The 19,811-nt window shown below is 34.4% G+C and overlaps 2 protein-coding genes across 2 annotated transcripts in view; both read left to right on the plus strand.

Annotated features, from left to right (window-relative positions):
* Nucleotides 1–19,811, plus strand: part of LOC108001912 (uncharacterized) — a 164,417-nt gene that overhangs the window by 96,951 nt on the left and 47,655 nt on the right. The gene's annotated exons all lie outside the window — the stretch shown is intronic.
* LOC107994501 (heparan sulfate glucosamine 3-O-sulfotransferase 1) overlaps nt 1–19,811 on the plus strand; it is a 154,002-nt gene that overhangs the window by 60,187 nt on the left and 74,004 nt on the right. Inside the window, exon 3 of the mRNA XM_062073093.1 lies at nt 7,087–7,173. The gene's annotated coding sequence lies outside the window, so the exon portion shown is untranslated. The remainder of the gene's footprint in view (nt 1–7,086; nt 7,174–19,811) is intronic.

Consider the following 19,811-nt stretch of genomic DNA (forward strand, 5'->3'; position numbering starts at 1 on the left):
TATTAGTATAAATTATGAATTGGGACGTCAAAAATTAAACACAACAGATTTGATTTATTAATCACGTGAAAATGTCTCGTATACGATATTCTTCGAATCGATGCTCGAACTATTAATTCGCACGATCAGCGGCCAACTTCATAGCGCGTGGAAGCTGCGAGCCCTGATCGATCGTTGACCAATGCCGATAGTTCTCTCTCTGTCTCTCTCGTTCGCAAGAGGAGCGAACGAATTATTTTCTGCGCAGGCGCACGTGCATCGATCCCGCTTCGACCGAAGGCCGCGGCGGTTTATTTTAACCGCTGCTGTCGACGCGCCAGCGGATCGTGAGAACGTTGGTCGAATCCAACTCGATTCGAGCCGAGTATAGATCATTCGTTTCTCTCGATCGCGTATTTTTGGGAAAACAACGAGAAATAACCGCGAATTTCGAAGCTTTTTGTCTTCGAACCGCGAGAACATTTCTCGTTTCTTAACCCGCGCTTTATTCGCCTGTCTTTTTCAATAAACGGAGAAGTCGTATCTGAAAAGAGAGAGAGAGAAAGAGAAGAATCTTAATCGCGTTGCGGAAATATTGACAGCGAGAGGATCAGAAATCTTTTGGAAAACGATTGATCGTAAAGAAATAAGAAGAAGAAAGAGAGAAAGGGAAGAAATAAAGAGATTATTTCTGTGAGACGAATAGGAGAGGGATTGGTTTGGAATTAAACCGGCTTGGTCGATTAATTGATTGATTACGAAGAAATAAGAGGAAAAGAGGAACAAATAAACAGATCCTGTGAGCGAGAAGGGGAGGGGATAGGATATTCTCGATAACGGGGATGTCGGAAGAACAAAGGCGAGGAAGAGGAAGAAGGCGTTGGATTTTTTAAGCGACTAAGGAGCGGTCGACACGGGCCGAGGGGGATGAATTCCATTGACCCCGATTCCCCGGCACACACGAGGGTCCCTTAATCACCCTTGACCCCCTTCCATCCGCGAAATTGTGCACGCCACCTTTTCCAATCTTCCGCATCTACATCCACAATGGATCTTCTCGAGAGAGCCTCCCCTCCCCTCCTGCCTAGGAAAGCGTGCTGGCACGCCTCTCCGTTCGATCCGATCCGAAACTCTCCTCGAGAGAGGAGAAAAACAGAGAGTATTTCGAGCATTCCGACGAATTTGAGTATACATCGGACGATACGGTCGTCAAGATCGGTATCGAGCTGTAGTAAATAAATAACAGGATCGAATGTTCCGAGGGGATTATCGATGGATTTGTACGAACGTCGAGCAGGACGGGGCGTGCTTGTGCGTGCGATCTTCTATTTTTAATGAGGTTTCGAGCCGCGGGGAATATATATCGCTGCTGTTGAAACCGATTTTCTTTCCAAACTTTGCGTTTTCACGAGAAGTTTCTTATTTTTCTTCTATTTCGCGGTAAAAATATGTAAATATGTACTCGAGAAAGATCGTCGGCGTTTAAGCTGTATTTTTGATGATTTTTATTATCGAGGAATCTCGTGAGAAACAAATGAGAAAAATAAAATATGCTAGGATGCTACGTTTCGAGAGAAAGATACTCGATGACTCGTTATCTTGTGGAGAGCGATTTTAATCGGCCGTAGTACATGTTATGGAGAGCGACTATAGTCGGCCCTAATACATCAGTGACATCTTATGGAGGAAAACTATGATATGTCAGTGATATTATGGAGGAAGACTATAGTACGTCAGTGACATCTATAGTCGCCAATAATATGTCGGTGGCATTTTACATAGAGCAACTATAATTGACTGTAATACGCCATCTTATGGAGGGAGACTATAATATGTCAGTGACATCTTATGGAAAGAGACTATAATATGTTAGTGACATTTTATGGAGGAAGACTATAGTACGTCAATGACATCTTATAGAGGGAGACTATAATACTATGCATAGAGACTATAGTATGTCAGTGACTATAGTCGCCAATAATATATCGGTGGCATTTTACGTAGAGCAACTATAGTCGGTTGTAATACGCTATCTTATGGAGGGAGACTATAGTACGTCAATGAGATCTTATGCAGAGAGATTATAGTCGCCAATAATATAGTCAGTAATATAATCAGTAGCATTTTAAGCAAGCAACTATAGTCGATTGTAATACGCCATCTTATGGAGGGAGACTATAGTACATCAGTGACATCGTATGGAGGGTGACTATAATATGTTAGCAATATTTTATGGAGGAAGACTATAGTACGTCAATGATATCTTATAGAAAGAGACTATAGTACTATGCATAGAGACTATAGTATGTCAGTAACTATAGTCGCCAATAATATATCGGTAGCATTTTACGTAGAGCAACTATAGTCGGTTAATACGCCATCTTATAGAGGGAGACTATAGCATGTCAGTGACATCTTATAGAGGGAGACTATAATACTATGCATACAGACTATAGTATGTCAGTGACTATAGTTGCCAATAATATAGCATTTTACGTAGAGCAACTATAGTCGGTTGTAATACGCCATCTTATGAAGACTATAGTATGTCAGTAATATTTTATAGAGGATACGAAGATTATAGTACGTCAGTGACATCTTATGGAGAGTGATTATAGTACATTAACATTTTATGCATAGAGACTATAGTACGTCAGTGACTATAGTATAGCCAATAATATGTCGGTGACATTTTTACGTAGAGCAACTATAATCGACTGTAGCACGCTATCTTATGGAGACTATAGTATATAGTATGACTATAGTATGTCAGTAACTATAATATGTTAGCAACAGCTTATGCAGAAAGACTATCCCATAGTAATGAAAGAGTTAAGAGAAGATAAAATTATTCTCCATCATTTGGAACGTGATGTAACGTTACGTGTATATAAGAGACGACGACGACATCGAATATATCGAATATATTTCTACAATTGCGTTCTCGATTGTAATCGACGGTAGGAGAGATAAATTTGTCGTGGAAGAAGAGGCGATAACAGGCGGATGCAAACGCGCTCAAAAGTTTTTGAGGATACGAAGATATAAGAAACGCGTGTTCGATACGTGAATAAATATTCATGAGATTCGTACAGCGCGCCGCAACATGGTTTCAACGATAGGATCTAACCGGACGAAATTATTTTTTATCCGATTTTGAGCTTGTGATGACGGAGATTTAGAACAATATTGCTTTTTATTATAATTCGTTATTTCGTTAAAGATGTATGTAAGATATACAAAAATTAATGTTGCATTTAATCGATGTATAATATATAGGAATATGTAGGAAAATGAAACGTGCAATATAACTTAAAATAAAATAGAAAAGAAATTATGAATACTCGAGTAAGAAACGAAAGAACGAAAATTATACTTTTTAAATATGTAATGTTAAAAAGAAGGATGAGATACACGAATCGAACGATTTGTATTACGAATTGACAAGAGACTGGTCGAATCTTAAGTAATCAAGGCACATGTAGTAAGAAAGTTAACCTAGAAAGCGTTTCGAATTTGCGGCAAACGTATGATAAACTAAGAAAGAAATGCTCGTTAAAAAAAAGAAGCTATGAGCCAAATATGAACTTAAATAAAACTTGCGTGTTTATTCTGCAAACGTAAAAATAGGATTTAAAATTTTATTATACGATTATAGTTTTAACGTATGTATCGTTATGCATCGAAACATTACTTTTTACGAATCTTTCGAAGCACTGTGGCGCTGTTACGAGTCGAAGTTGGATGGCGAGAGGGCAGCATTTACGCATTCTGTGAATCCATTAACTATCGGTGCAAAATACCGTATAATACCAAGTCAGTTAGAGTCTGCAAACGTTGTCGTCTTTCTTTCGCTGTTTTGCTTGAAAGGAAGCTTTCGTTTCCACGAGTGATTAGTCTGCTTTGTTTCGAAAGCAGAGAGGATTAATTTCTCGGACGATATCCTCAAAGATAAAGTTAAGATAAAGTTATTTAAGGTGAGTTAGATTGAATTCGAAATATCACGTATAAAATATTTTTTCCCCGAAAAAATTCACGCGATATTTTTCTTTTTTTTTTTTTTTTCGTTGCGAACGGGGAACGTATAAATATTTTTCGAGAAACTTTTTTAGGTCGACCTATTACATCGATTTTTATTTACACGCGACGATTGACGCGCGTACACGATAGTTTTGGTTTGTTTCCGTTTCATATTTTTCACGAGCGATAAGTTACGTTGTAATTGGGCCACGGTTCAAAGTATCTGAGATATAATTAATTTATTAATTAATTTATTTTTATTTATTTTTCAACAACAACGTGCCCGGTTCAACGCGATTCAAAAATCTCGTGGAAAAAACAATCGGCGTGAAACGCGATGTAATACCACCTCGTTTTCTATCGTAAAAATTTAAATGATCACGCGATATCGAGTTTGTTGCATCGTAGTCGCTGTTTCCAAAATTCTGTGCTCTCGCGTTACCGATCAACAACACGGTATCGGTGGATATTTAAGTATATAAAGTAAACGAGCGTGTGATCGTGTGGTTTACTGGTTTACTCGTGTAAACGAAATTATATATTATACATTCGTATCTTGAAAATTAAATATTGAAATATCGTCGGTAATTTGACGGATGAAGATATTAAAAAAAAGAAAAATCGTAACTCTATCGTTTTCCGGATTTTTATTAACGATCCTTAAACTTTTATCCGTTTACTTGTTTTTTTTACTTTGTCGAATCACGAGTTCTTACTATGTTCGTTACGTCGCGTTTCTCTTTCCGCATACTTTTCGAGAACACGTTTCTAAATCTCTCGACGGACGAATCGACGCACAACGCGCCTTATGACGCATTTCAAATACGGATAAATCGAGTAATTTAATTTCTTTTATCCCGTTTAAGCTGAAAAATTTTATATTTAATTTTAAACGGGTTTATCACGCCTCTTTCGCTCCACGCGCGCGATGCAATTTTCCGGCGGATCCACTAACGGAGGATACACTCGGATGATACACCAGGAATCTGCGTATGGTCGATAAATAGCATTGTTCAATTTGCTCTCGTTAGTCGCGTGGAATTTCGATCGATCCGCGATAAAATTCGGCCGAAACGTATTGCGAAAGCGCACCCGGCCGAAACAAATTGTTATGTAATCCCGATCATTTTCTGGTATGGAGCGTAAGTATTATTAACCTTTGGACAGCAACGGTTATAAATACGAACGTTTTGCGTTTTGGTGTGCGTTGGAGCCGCGATAGCCTTGCACTGTCCTATTAAATTGCCTATTGTGGATTTTATATAGAGTGTCGAAACTGAAACGGAAAAAAAAAAAAAATGAAACGAGAGGAAAGCGTGTATGTTCGTCGTGACGAATGCAAAAAAAAAAAAAAATAGAGCATATCCATGAACGTTGAATCGTTAACTTCGATTAAATTCGCTGTTTAAATTCGACATGATTTCTATTTCTGGGTGAACAAGATTTTTGGAAAATAATTTTTTTTTTTTATTCCTTGAAAGGAGAAATTTTATTTCTATCAATTTATTAAATTCATTTCGATTCCTCGAAAATTATATTAATCGTATTATTTTCCTTTGTGAATTTCTTCTCAATAAACTGTTCTCGTGAAAATTTTCTTTTATTCGAGCGCAAAGAGTTAATAAAGAAGAACTCGTGTGAAGATCGAAACGGAAGATTTTCCCTTCGAGATTAAACATTTCTATAGTATCGTTGGAAATTTTTTTTTTCTTTTTTGTTATCCTTCTTTCTAATATTTCCGTGGAAATATTAAAAAACAGCCATAAGGACGCTTGAATTTAAAAAAATCTCGTACGATTCTTCTTTTAGAATTTTCTTTTTTTTTCCTTCTCCTTCTTCTTCTTCTTTCGTTTATGTTTTTTTTCCATTTTCATTGTAAAGATGCCCGTGATAAACTCGTCTTTTTGCACTCGTAACTAGAGTGTCGTTTCATTTCTATGCAAACTGATTTGAAATCTAAAGGTAGGTACGTAGTGTAAAGCTTCGTGTCGCTATTGAATATCAAGAAACGAAGAGAATTTGTAGCGAAAAGAGAAACCATGGAATTACATTACGTATACATTTATTTATATCACGTGTATCAACGATATTTATTAATAAATAATAAAATAATGTTTCGCCGTATTTGAATTTCGCGGTCTCGTGTACAATTTCCGCTCGCGCTATGCATATGGCGTCGTCACGTGACACGATCACGTGATATTCTATTGCGTAAAGAGATAGTTCGTAGCGCGAAGCAATTTGTTCGATTCACCGGCATGCGGGAAGAGTTTTGCGATGAAATTCTAAATTTTTGTACAGACTTGTTCAAGAATATTTCTGAATGTTTAACGAATGGATATTGTGAGTGCAAGCAAAATGTGTTCGCTCGTCTATTCGAATTACGATTCCATCGGTCGTTAATTGGAATGGGATCGTGATAAATGGTGAGATCGGGATTAAATTGAGTGTTTTAGGGACAATTGAGTGTCTAGAGTGGAAGATAGGATACGTATACGTGAAAATTAGCAAGCTGATATGAATATTTTATCGCTCGTTAACGGATCTACGATCGATGTGAAAATTAATTTGTCGTGAAATTTCGTATGAAAAGCAAGGATAAACAATAGATTAGTAGATAAAAGAAGTAGCAATTCCAAATAAAGTCAATCATTCGCGAATTCAGATTTGGAAATCCTAGATTTAGATTCCAATTTACGTATTTATATGTAGAGGTTATGTAATCGATCGTTATTAATCTATTCGAAATCGATGTATATTACGCACGTGATTCTATTATCTATCTATATATTTGACCTTTCAACAAAATACGCTTTTTCGTTACAATAATAAGTTGGATAAGTGGAATAAAATTAATTAAAAATAGGATTAATTCGTAATTCGTGAAAAATTTGATCGTTTCATCGACAATAGTATCGTATAATATCGCCACTTAACCTCATTTTTTTACGATTCGTGGGTGGAGAGAATAGTTTTTGTCACCATTTGTCATTGTGATTTCAACGTCAACAAAAAAATTAAATATTCATCACGAAAAGTTCACCGTAATGATAAGGCTAATCAGTTTGTTTCTGTGCGTGATTACAGATTTCTGAATATAAAAATCAGCTTGCATGGACCTTGACTAGCCGGCCTTAATGCGAGGACTGCAGGCAATCGGTGCACCGAGAAAGGGTGAGTTATTATTTATCGATCGTTCGATTCTCTTTCTCTTTCCATATTTATTAATATAATACTAAAAAGGAAATTGAACTTGGCAAATGATTAAAAGGCGACAAGGAAAATTTTACAATATTATACGTTTATTTAAGCTATAAACACTGTAAAAACAAAATTTAAGTTTAATTTATTTCCTTTTTTGTTATTAAAGAGAAGAAAAATTAGAAATAAGAAAAGAGCGAACGATTTTATCCTTTGGTTAGTTTACGTTTTAAAAAGAAATCACGTCCACGAGACATGAGGTTTTCCAGCGAAACTCGTCAGGTAGAAGTACGTACTAAGCCGAAACAATCGATTCAAATCCCCTAGTGACGCGGCAATCTTCTTCTTCTTCTTCTTCTTCTTCTTCTTCGTGATACTTTCGTAGACTAACGCTTTCGTTTCACAGGGTAATTGTATGAAATCGCAGAGGAAATTACAGGAATCGTACATTCAATGTGCGCTCTAATGAATATTGCATTAGTTCCGATGATATAGCATTCGGTGATATCTTCTCCCTTTTTCAATTATTCTTCCAGATATCTTCAGCGACAAATCGCACAATATTCTAATGTGCAATTTACAAATTTTAAGGATAATTCAAATATGTATTTGAATGAAATTTTTCTTTATCCAAAAAAAAAAAATTAATCGGTATTTTAAATTCAAATTTTAAGAAAAAAATGGAGAAGCATAACTCGATGCGAATCTTCAAAATTATAATCAAAATTTTATTGTAACAGGTTAAATTGCACAGCTAATTACATTTCATTTTTCGCGTAAGCTGATTACGTTTTTAAAATACAGGGAACAAAAAAAAATGAAGCGCGACGTGAATATTTAAACGTAATGAATTTGCGTTATATAACTTTTTGATTTTTGAAATTTTACATCACGGATGATACTTGGTCCTTAATTTGGTCCGATATATTTGATTTAATACTTTATATTTTACAAAATTTTTTTTCTTTTTCATAATGCACGAAATAATTTTATCAGATTGGAAAAATAATTAAGTAAAAATTTTAATATTAACTTTAATATTATGAAAAATTAAATATTCCTATTTATTTATTTTAAATTTATATATATATATATAGTAATTTAAATATTATTTGTTAGAAAATTATTTAATTAAAGAGTCAAGAGTTGTTTCAATAATTACATCTTTTTAACATTTTTAAAATTTTTCTGTTGTTAAACAGAAGTGAAACGAATGATTTTACAGAATTTTTATCGCTTTTAAAGTATCTGTCACCTTTTTCTTTTCAACGGTAGAACTTCATTAAGCTCGCTCGCGTCTTAGATCCTCTTGAAAAATGAAAGCAATTTAAAAATGTCAACACGATCGTGACATTTTCAGAAGCAGAAGACCCTTTTAAATTTTTTTTTTCTTCTCAAGATTAAAAATCAAGCATTTATTATTCTAACAAACTTTTTTCTTTTTTATTTATTTATTCCACGAAGAATTCCAGTTACATCACAAAAATGTATGCAAGAAAAATGTCGAAGAGATACAATTATTTAAATAACTTGACAATAACGGTCTCAAAACTCAATTTTGTCTATTTTAATTTGTTGCTTGTAAATAAAATATTTCATCAAAATTAGAGGTAATTAAAAGTAATTTTGTTTATTATATTTTTTTATTTCAACTTAGGAATTCGATTAAAAAATATATTTCGCTTTTCCCATTTACACGATATTATTATTACAAATTTTTTTTTTAATTATTCCTTTATGTAAAATTAATCTTTAATCTTTAGTTGCTTCAAATTTATTTCTCCCTGATCGATTATTCGGAAAAAATTTTCTCCACTATTAATCGATATTCCACTGTAATTAAATTTCGCAATATTAAGAACTACGTTGTTTATCGAATAACACGATTCTTCTACTTTACGTTCATTATTTCTCAAGGAATTGGCAAATTTCGTATAATTTTATATATTAAAAATTATGCTCATTCATTCATCGCAGTCCAAGATTCTTAAACATTTTTTGAATAAATTTCTTTCATTGTGAGATAGAATCGAGAACTCGAATTATTAAAAAATTATTCTTCCAAGATTCTTAGACATTTTTTGGACAAAATTTTTCGATTTTTTTGAGACAGAAACGTCAATTGAATTCGGCTAATTTTTAAAGAATGGTAAATTTCACGATATTCAAAATTTATTCTTATTCATTAACTCGTCCCAGTCCAATTCTTAGACATTGTATTTCTTTCACTATGAGATAGAATCCTCGGATTATTATTTTATTATTTTTCAAAGAATTTTCACACGATTTTCATGAAATTAAAAATTTATTCCTATTCATTAACTCATCTCAGTATTTCTTTCACTATGAGATAGAATCCTCGGATTATTATTTTATTATTTTTCAAAGAATTTTCACACGATATCAAAAATTTATTCCTATTCATTAATTTATCCCAGTCCAACATTCTTAGACATTATATTTTTTTCACTATGAGATAGAATTCGGATTGGAAACGATTATTTTTAAAAAATTTTCACACAATTTTCACACGATATCAAAATGTATTCATTAACTCGTCCCAGTACTTTTTTCACTACGAGATAGAATCCTCGGATTGAACTCGATTATTTCTCGACGAGCCGGCAAATTAAATTTCACGCAGCCGTCGAAGACAGTGCCTTATTTATTGACACGATGCCTCCAAGCCTGTTAGATTATTTCGATTGGCAGGAATTTTTTTCACGGGCCAATGAAATCCGATCGACGACCGCGTACGAGTTGGATTATTCACGGAGGAAGAAGCGATCGAAATTGGGTCATTATTTCAGACGACGACGGCCAGCTGCCGATGTTTGGCAACGCGGTGGAATTCTAGCCAATGGAAACGTGACGTTTAGACTCGTGGCTCGTATCCAGGCCAATCACGCCTCGCCTGAGAATTAGCCGGCTTCAACACCAGCCACTGTCGCTTCTTTCTTCTTCTTCTTCTTCGCGTCTCTTTCTTCTCCACCCGAATTCTCGAACGTCGCAACTTCTTTGCGAAAATACACTCTCGTTGATCAGTTAAGTTTATTTTAATTTATTTATTTCATATTTAATTATTCGATTTCGATACGATAAATTAATATATATATATGTTGAACTGAAATGTTAATATTAGTAATAATTTATTTAACGTATTTATATTATATTAAAGAAATTATTCGATAAGTTTTAACTAATCGAATAAGTATTAAGTTAATAGAAAATTTTATTCTGTATTATATTTCATTGACCATATATTTTATTTAACCGATTTGCAAATTAAATTTTCTCGTAGTTTTCTTAAATAAAATGATACGAAAAAGTATAAGAAATATGCTGTAGTAAATAATATATTAATATTAGCAAATGGATATTCAATTAATTGTTTACCTAATCGAAAATTGAAACGATAATTCTTTTTTCTCTCTCCTTGCTTCTCAGTTCAACGAGAGTAAACGCTCGAGGACGAAGTTGGGTTAAAAGAATTCCTAGTTTCAGCGAAGGAGTCGTTGATAAAATTTAATTTCACGCTCGAGTCGTCTCTAAATTTCCAAAATATAGATCCCATTTCGAACTCTCGGATAGAAATACGATTCAAATTCGCGTTCGATCAATCCATGATCGATCTAGGAAGCATCTAACCAATATTCTCGGATATATCCTCTTCCTCTAAGGAATTCGTTTCCCCGGGAATCGAGGAAAGACATTACTTCGTCCAAGTTGGAAATTTTCGAGGGGGGAAAGGATCGAGTGCGCGGTGGAAAATTGTTGGAAAGTTGTCTGGATTGTAATTTTCGTCGGATCGGAGGTTAATAAGCGTTGGGCGATAAATATTCGGAGAATAGAGGCGGCGCGTGTTCGTTCATCGAACAGGAAATGAAATCGGTTGGTTAATGGATGCGTGGAGCGGTTGATGGTTTGCATATTAAAAGGATCTCGACGAGGACAACAACGCGTCCTCGTTGAAAGGTTTTTCCATTGTTTCCGCGCGTTCTCTCCATCGCTGTTCTGGATAATGCTTGGATTACGTGGATTACGAAAAAAAAATGATAGATAGATAGATAGATGTACAAATTCGAAGAATCATTCTAGGTTTCGAGCGTTCAAAGAAAATTTCAAGGTGAGGATATTTGTCGTTTCTAATTTAGAATATGTTCTTGGAACAATTCTTGGAAAAAAAAACAGATGGATAGATATAAAAATTGGAAGAATCATTTTAGAAGATTTAAGGACAATTTTATTTTATTTTAGTAACAGAAATATTATCCTGTTAAAAGTGTTTGAAGGAAATTTGAAGATGAGGATATTCGATATTAGATCATTTTTAATTCAGAGCATATTCTTCAAAATTAAACATGGAACAACATAAAAATACAGATGGATAGATATAAAAATTCGAAGATTTTATTTTAATAAATAAAGGGAGGATAATCTTCTTAAAATCTCGTTTAAAGAAAATTTGAAGATATTTATCGTTTTTAATTTAGAGTTGTTTCTTGAAACAACGTAAAAATACAGATGAATTCGATATAAAAATTGGAAGAATCATTCCAGCAGGTTTGATAATTTTATTTTATTTTAATAACAGAAGTAAAATCTCGAGCCTTTAAAGAAAATTTCAAGGATATTTGTCGTTTTCAATTTAAAGGATATTCTCTTAATTTAAATGTGGAAAAAAGAAAAAAGGTAGATATAAAAATTGGAAGAATTATTCCAAGTTTTTGAAAGAAATTTGAAGATGAGGATATTTTTAGATCGTTTTCAATTTAGAGCATATTCTTTAAAATTAAGCATGGAACAACGTAAAAAAACAGATAAATTCGATATAAAGTTTGATTGAGAACAATTTTATTTTATTTTAATAACAGAAATATAATCCTATTAAAATTACTTGAAGATGAGGATATTTATTATTAGTATTATTTTCAATTTATTCTCGAAACTCAAACGTGAAACAATAATTGGAATAAAAAAAGAATTAAAAAAAAAAGATAGATAAAAAAATTCAAAGAATTATTCTAATTATTCTAAAGATTTCAGAACAATTCTATTTCGTTTAATAGAGGAAAGATAATCCAATTAAAAGTATTTCAAGAAAATTTGAAGATGAGGATATTTGTCATTTCCAATTTATTCGAAACTCAAACGTGGAAAAAAAAAGAATAAAAAAAGGTAGATAAATATAAAAATTCGAAGGATCATTCCAGAACAATTTACTTTATTTTAATAGGATAATCCTGTTAAAAGCTCGAGCATTTAAAAAAAATTTAAAGATAAGAACATCTGCTATTTCCAATTTAAATCATATTCTTGAAACTCAAACAACGTAAAGAAACAGATTAAAATCTCGAGTACTGAAAATTTACGAAGTGGAGCATTCGAAGGAAATTTGAGGATGAGATGACATTTGTTATTAGGTCATTTCCAATTTAAACCGCCCACTTTCGCTTTGCCCTCCACTCTACCGTATTATTTTACGTACGTTAGTTTCCTCCAATTAAAGATTTCCCTACTTGCCCCCTCTCCTCGTTCACAACAACCTTGACACCCGCCTCTTCCACCTTATTTATTTATTTATTTTGGTAATAAATTTTCTCTGGCTTTATGACACGTTTATGGATCGTAGGAAGAGGAAGTGAAAACGTAAGAAGAACGTTTTATAATCGAGTAACGTGGCGGAGGAAACGATCATTATCGAATTTTTATGGCACGATTTTACGAGGGAGGGAGGGTATGTGTCCTCGAAGGTTTGACTATTTCGGGTGATTTCGATGGGAGGGAGAGATATCACGCCGATTCATCCCTCTGAAAAAATCGATTTACGCGTCTTTCCAACATTTTTGCGCATTTTAATATCGTGATATGTATATATTTATTTCTCTTACATCTTTCATCGTTTCCCCCTCTACCATCGTTCAGCCATATTTTTCTTGTCGTTGCGCAATTTTCTCGAGGTGTCCGAATTTTTGAATTGATTTCAAGTTGAAGAGAAGAGGAAATATCTAAATCGAATCACAAAAGAGGAGAAAGTATGCTTGAAAAATGATTAATTGTATTTTTAATAATAATAATAATAGTAATAATAATAAGTAAGAGACTCGATTCGTCTTCAAAAAGCGCGTTCATTCAGAAAGATGAACGAAGAGGATAACAGTTTAAAATATTATAACCGTGATAGGGAAGGAGCGACGGTTTAATTAAAATTCCATCGAGATTCCATCTGACCTATTAGCGGGAACTCTTGATCACGAGAACTCTTTTTCATTCATTCATTCACGGGGCTGGTAATTTCACGCCCACGCTCGATTTATAACGCCCCCCACTCCACCAGCCGTCGCCCCACCACGTTCTCTCCGCTCCCCCTCCCCTGCCCCGTTTGTCTTTTAATCCGTTCAGGTGTAAACAGCTTGTCCGACCTTACCCACTTCTCCTCGACTTTATTCGTTACAAAGGGAATTTTCCCCTCTTTTGCTCGAAAGAAAAAAGAAAGAAAGAAAAAAAAATCGATCTCGTCGATTTTTTAACGCGTTCGTTATCGGTTCCTAAACGAATTCGTCTCTTTATAGAGCGCCAAGCGTGAAACGGCTCGGGATTAATTTCGCTACCGAGAGAAAAGAAATAACGACAGAGGAATATCGCGCGTTCTTATCGCGGTAACGTTAATTGCGAGGAGTCCCGTGCTGAAAAAAGCAAGCTAGTTTTTTTACATTCTTTGATCGAGTTTAATCGAGGTGCTATTTAGATAAAATTAAAAGTAAAAATTTTATCTAAATAAATATTCCAACAGCTTTGCTTCGTTTTTCTATATTCTCTAGTCGAATTAAATTTGGATAAAATTGAAAGTAAAAATCGATTATTATCCTCTATGTTTATCCAGCGGAATTTTTATTTTTTCTTCATCGTTGACGATCCATCGAACGGAAAATGGACACCTCCAGGGATGCCGTTTCTTCGGCAGGATGTCTGCCAGAAGTACGCCGACCTATCGACGTGACCCTGGATTCTCATGCATCGTTGCTCCCCCCTCTTTTTATTCCGATCGCTTGACCCGTCCGCCTACGCTTCTTATTCACTTCCTACACTTCCTACACACGAATTTATCTCTCTCATCTCCCTTCCCCCGCGCGATTCTTCCTCCTCCGCATTTAATTTTTCACGGACGAACGTCCGTGATGGAAATGTTGTAGGTATATTAGAAAATGTGGAATAAGAATAGTGGCTTCGTAAAATATCCTATTCTCCTTTTTCTATATATATATATATATATAATACAAATATAGATATAAATTTAATTATAAAGAAGAAGATTGATCGATCGAGAGATTTTCAAGAATCGGGGAATCTGAGTGAATAATATTTTTTTCTTTTTTATAATCCACAAAATACGTGGGAAATGTATATGAATTATATTTTGATTGGAAATAACGATTGGATAAACGTGTCAAGGTGACAATTATTTTACCGATCGAGTCTCATGGATTCGCGAAACAGTTACAATATTATTTACGAGCAATATCGTTCAATCGTAACGGACATCGCCAAGGTCTCGCCGTTATTGCTTCATCCCGACAGGTTGAGACGAAATAAAAATTTTTAAAGGAGCGAGACAGATGGCTCGACGACGACGCGTTCGTTTCTAAGTCCCTCTCTCTCTCTCTCTCTCTTTAAGAAAGTGAAAAGAAGAAACGTTTGCTCGTTCGACCATAAATTTTTTTTCGCTTAAGCGTTATAACTCCAACACAACGATATTCTCATCGGGTATAAGGAATTTTTTGCCTCCTTTTCCTAAGCTCTTCTCTTTCTCGTTCAAACTTTATCTTTTTTCTACCAACGACTTTCGATTCCTTTCCTTGTCGTAATTTCACCCCGCAACGACTACTTCGTTATTCGCTTTCCTCGCGTTCCAGTGTTCTTTTACACAGGCGCTTGGAGTATTTTCTAAAGAGGAAGAAAAAGAAAGTTTTCTATCGACTTAGAATTAGGAGTAAAATTCTTACAGTCGATATTTCTGAGAAGGAAACTTCGTTTGTATGTGTGTTATTTAGAAATTTATTTTGGATCTTTAAGTACATCAAGTACAAAATTATCGACCACAGATCTCGTGATACAAATCAGTCTTTGATACGGCATATATAATATCTTCAAAGACATTTCTTTCGATTTATCTCTTTCTTCTTCCCCCTCTCTTTCCTCGACATTCCTTTGATCCCGATTAATTCGATCAGGGATGAAAAATTCGCGGTCAATTTTCCTACGATTTTCCATTCGATTCTTCGCATCTCGAGCTCGCGATGAAATTTCAAACGTGGCGTAACGATTCATTTCTCGATGAAGGGAGGGGGGAGGGGAACAAAGCCACCGTTTATCATTCGTTCGTTTATCACTCCTCTCTCTATCTCTCTCTTACATACATGTAAAAGTTCATCCTTTATTCCATCCTTTATTCCATTCACGATCTCTCTCCTCCCCTCCCCTTCAACCTTCCTTCGAATTCACGAGCGAAATCACAGGTAGATTTTCGAAGCATTTCGTTTCGTTCTCAATTTTCTCGTTCTCCTAGTTCGTTCGTTCTAATTTTTTTTTTTTTTTTTCTCGTAGAAAGAACCTTTTCGCGTCAATTTGTCGAGGCCGTCTCCTGTATAATAACATCGACGGGGGATTAAGTTATAAAATGGTTAAATAAGTTGGCCGGCAACCGTGTAACTGGATTAAAGTGGAGAGGAGAGCGTGAGAGAGGAGGGGGAGGAAATTTAAGTTGGGAATCCTTGGAGGGTGAAACTTGCCGCGATTATCAAGGTGTGTATTAATTCACTTTTCCCACCTTTTCTCCTCCTACTTTTATTTAGAATCGCGACAAGCTTGAATTCGATCCCGAGTTTCGTCGATTAAAAAAACCCTCTTATCTAATCCTCTTTACGTCATTTTAACCCTTTCTTCGGCTCGAGAGTGGCTCGAAATTATTTTCTCCCGATTCTCGTGGTATTCTTTATTCAACCCTTCGAATTAATCGAGCAATATTACCTCTTGGAGGAGAATCGAAAGACTTCCATTTTGTATCGTACAATATAAACTTCGCTTTTCTAAATTTTATCTGCGCAATTGTATTACAGTGTTGCCACTGTTTCGGATACATTTCGTTAAACACGCGCGTGTTCTTCGATCAAATCCATTTTATTCTCGGCCAACAACAGAACGGATTCTATTCTCTTTTCCGTTTTCGGTTGAAACGCTGGGATCCGACTGATTTCTGACGAATGGTGGGGGAAGTGGATCGATCAACTCGGCGATTCGAGCAGGTTCAAGTCGAAACGATTACGATCCGAGCTTATTCCACCATCTTAATTCCTTCAAGCACGTTTCTCGAATTCGGTTTGGGGGGAGCAGAGGTTTGGGGGAAGGGGAGAGGTTGCTTCGCGACGATTCGCCGCTCTCTCTCTTTCCTCTCCGTCCTCGTCGCCGCGGAACGGAACGTCTAACGAGAAAGTGGAGGGGGAGCCGGTGTAAATGTTAAAAGTTGCGCGTGAATTTGCATTAGAGGCGGGGGAAGTTGGGGTTTTGCGGTTGGTTGCTGCGCTCGAGAACTGGGCCGACGGGGGGAATCCTTGGGATCCTCCTTCCTTCCTCCGAGTTTACCTTTGTTAACGTTCGCGTCTCCAAAAACGTCCGATGTCACAGGTTGACGTATCGAATTTACGACGATTTTAACTCTTAAGGGGATAAGAATTTACTTTATTTCGTGTAAATTTTCTATCGAAATCGTGTTAAAACCTGGATATTTTCTCTTTCTTTTGGAATTTTCAAAGTAAAAATTGCAAGAAGAATAATTGCTCGTGATATAAGAATTATTTTATTCGATGTAAATTTTTCATCGAAATCGTGTTAAAACATGAATATTTTCTTTTCCTTTTTCTTTTGGAATTTTTAAAGTAAAAATTAAAAAGTAGTTAGAAGTAGTTAGAAAAATTTCCTTTTCTTTTCTCTTTTTTTTTCTTTTGGAATGTTCAAAGTAGAAATTGCAAAAAAAATAATTGCTCGTCATATAAGAATTACTTTATTTCGTGTAAATTTTCCATCGAAATCGTGTTAAAACCTGGATATTTTTTTTTCTTTTTCTTTGGAAATTTTTAAAATAAAAATTGAAAATAGTTAAAAATAGTTAGAAAAATTTCTTTTTCTATTCTCCTTTTTTTTCTTTTGGAATATTCAAAGTAGAAATTGCAAAAAAAATAATTGCAATACTCGTGATATAAAAATTACTTTATTCGATGTAAATTTTCCATCGAAATCGTGTTGAAACCTGGATATTTTCTTTTTCTTTTGGAATTTTCAAAGTAGAAATTGCAGAAAGAATAATTGCTCGTGATATAAGAATTATTTTATTCGATGTAAATTTTTCATCGAAATCGTGTTAAAACATGAATATTTTCTTTTCCTTTTTCTTTTGGAATTTTTAAAGTAAAAATTAAAAAGTAGTTAGAAGTAGTTAGAAAAATTTCCTTTTCTTTTCTCTTTTTTTTTCTTTTGGAATTTTTTAAGTAGAAATTGCAAAAAAGAATAATTGCTCGTCATATAAGAATTACTTTATTCGATGTAAATTTTTCATCGAAATCGTGTTAAAACCTGGATATTTTTTTTTTCTTTTTCTTTGGAAATTTTTAAAATAAAAATTGAAAATAGTTAGAAGTAGTTAGAAAAATTTCCTTTTCTTTTCTCCTTTTTTTTTTCTTTTGGAATGTTCAAAGTAGAAATTGCAGAAAGAATAATTGCACGGATTAAAAAATTATCTTATTCGATGAAATTTTAAATCGTAAGTTAAAAAAATTTTTTTACTTGGAATTTCAAAATAGAAATTGCAGAAAGAATAATTGTAATACTCGTGATATAAAAATTATTCGATATAAATTTTCCATCGAAATCGTCTTAAAACCTGGATATTTTCTTTTTCTTTTTCTTTTAGAATTTTTAAAGTAGAAATTAAAAATTGGTAGTTGAGAAAATTTCCTTTCGAATTTTCTTTTCGAATTTTCAAAATAGAAATTGCAAGAAGAATAATTGAGAATCGCTCACTGTTTGTTGACATTTGTTCGAATTAAGTAAAATTGGACACAGTTTCGTTAAACGCGCTCGACCGTGAAGGACAAGAATCGAAAGGGGATACTTTTCATCCAAACGTGAACGAACATTATGCCGAACGCTCGTTCAGCACTCGTCAATTTCAGAGAACGAGAAATTCGATCTATTTTCTACGTTGCACGCAATTTTCCACCACGCAGGTTCCTCTCTTTATGCAGTCAGTTGAAAAGCCAAGATCTCTCTTGGTGGTTTCACGCGTCGAGTGTGTTACGGCGAGACACTATTTTATTCGCTCGTGCGTTAAACAGAGAAGATGAAAGTTTCTGACCCGTTTACAAAATAATATTCTTTCGGATATTATACGATTGACATTGAGAATCTGTCGCTTTAAAAAATTGCACGCGTCGAGATCAATTGAAAATCGCGGGTCAATCGGATCAATTTGGTCAATGGAGGTTCACGGAGAACAATTCCGTCGACAATGGATTTAAATTTCTTCAATTTTCTCATTCTCGTCAAAGCGGTTCTTAATCGAAACTTCTCAATTCAAATATTTTGTAAAACAAAATTTTATTTTACTTTTTCAACGAGTTTTATTAACAAAATTGGTGAATGAATGTTTACGATTAAATGTCAACGTTTTCGTCGTCGTCGCGTTCGATATTTTAACCGCGTATTTCGAGGTATATTTAACGCGTTACGTTCGCCTCCTGTTACACCTCTGTTATATCTTACGCGCAATGCTTGAAATATAACGCAGATGCCCGAGTGTTCGTTAACCTTCGATTAACCTTAAAATGGATGGAGACATTTATCAAACGCAATTCTATTCACGGATAAAACCGTTACGTTGTCCGTTTTCGTGCATCGTTCCATTTCATCTGCGCGAACGAAACGAACGTATCATTGAAAATTCAAGTTGGCGTAAACATCTTACCGACCGAGAGATAAAGACACGTCACGCGATACCGACCGAGAAACGCGGGAAAGTTTTATTATTTTTCTCTGTGCGCGAACAAACGATCGTTACGATTTCTTTCTTTCCCTTTTTTTTTTTTTTATTTCTTTACACGTAATCCCATCCACCATTTACCGTAAAAATACCGTTCAAGGATGTAAGGAAAAATGCGAGGATTGCTCGTTTTTCCTCCGAGAAAAATTATTTTTCAGACAGAGGAAAACGATATCGAGTGAGTGCGATGACGTTATGAACAAGGAAGAGAAAAATATCGTTGAAACATTTTTATCGAATCGATTTATTTTTGCGGGTTGGTAAATGTAACAATATACGTATCTTTCGTAGATGTGCAATTATAGCTGTAATAATTTATCGATTTACGAGATTAATATATTTTTACGGATAAATGTAAAAACGTAATTTTTACGAAATTGCAATTATAAATTAGAGTGGAATAAAGGATCTATATATTATTTATAATTTATTAATCGATGAGATGAGTTACGAATGGATCGAACTGTCAGATTTTTCTGACGCGATTGAAAAATTTATATAATGAAAAAAGTTACGTAAA

Source organism: Apis cerana, linkage group LG3, assembly GCF_029169275.1.
Source record: "Apis cerana isolate GH-2021 linkage group LG3, AcerK_1.0, whole genome shotgun sequence".
Lineage (NCBI taxonomy): Eukaryota > Metazoa > Arthropoda > Insecta > Hymenoptera > Apidae > Apis > Apis cerana.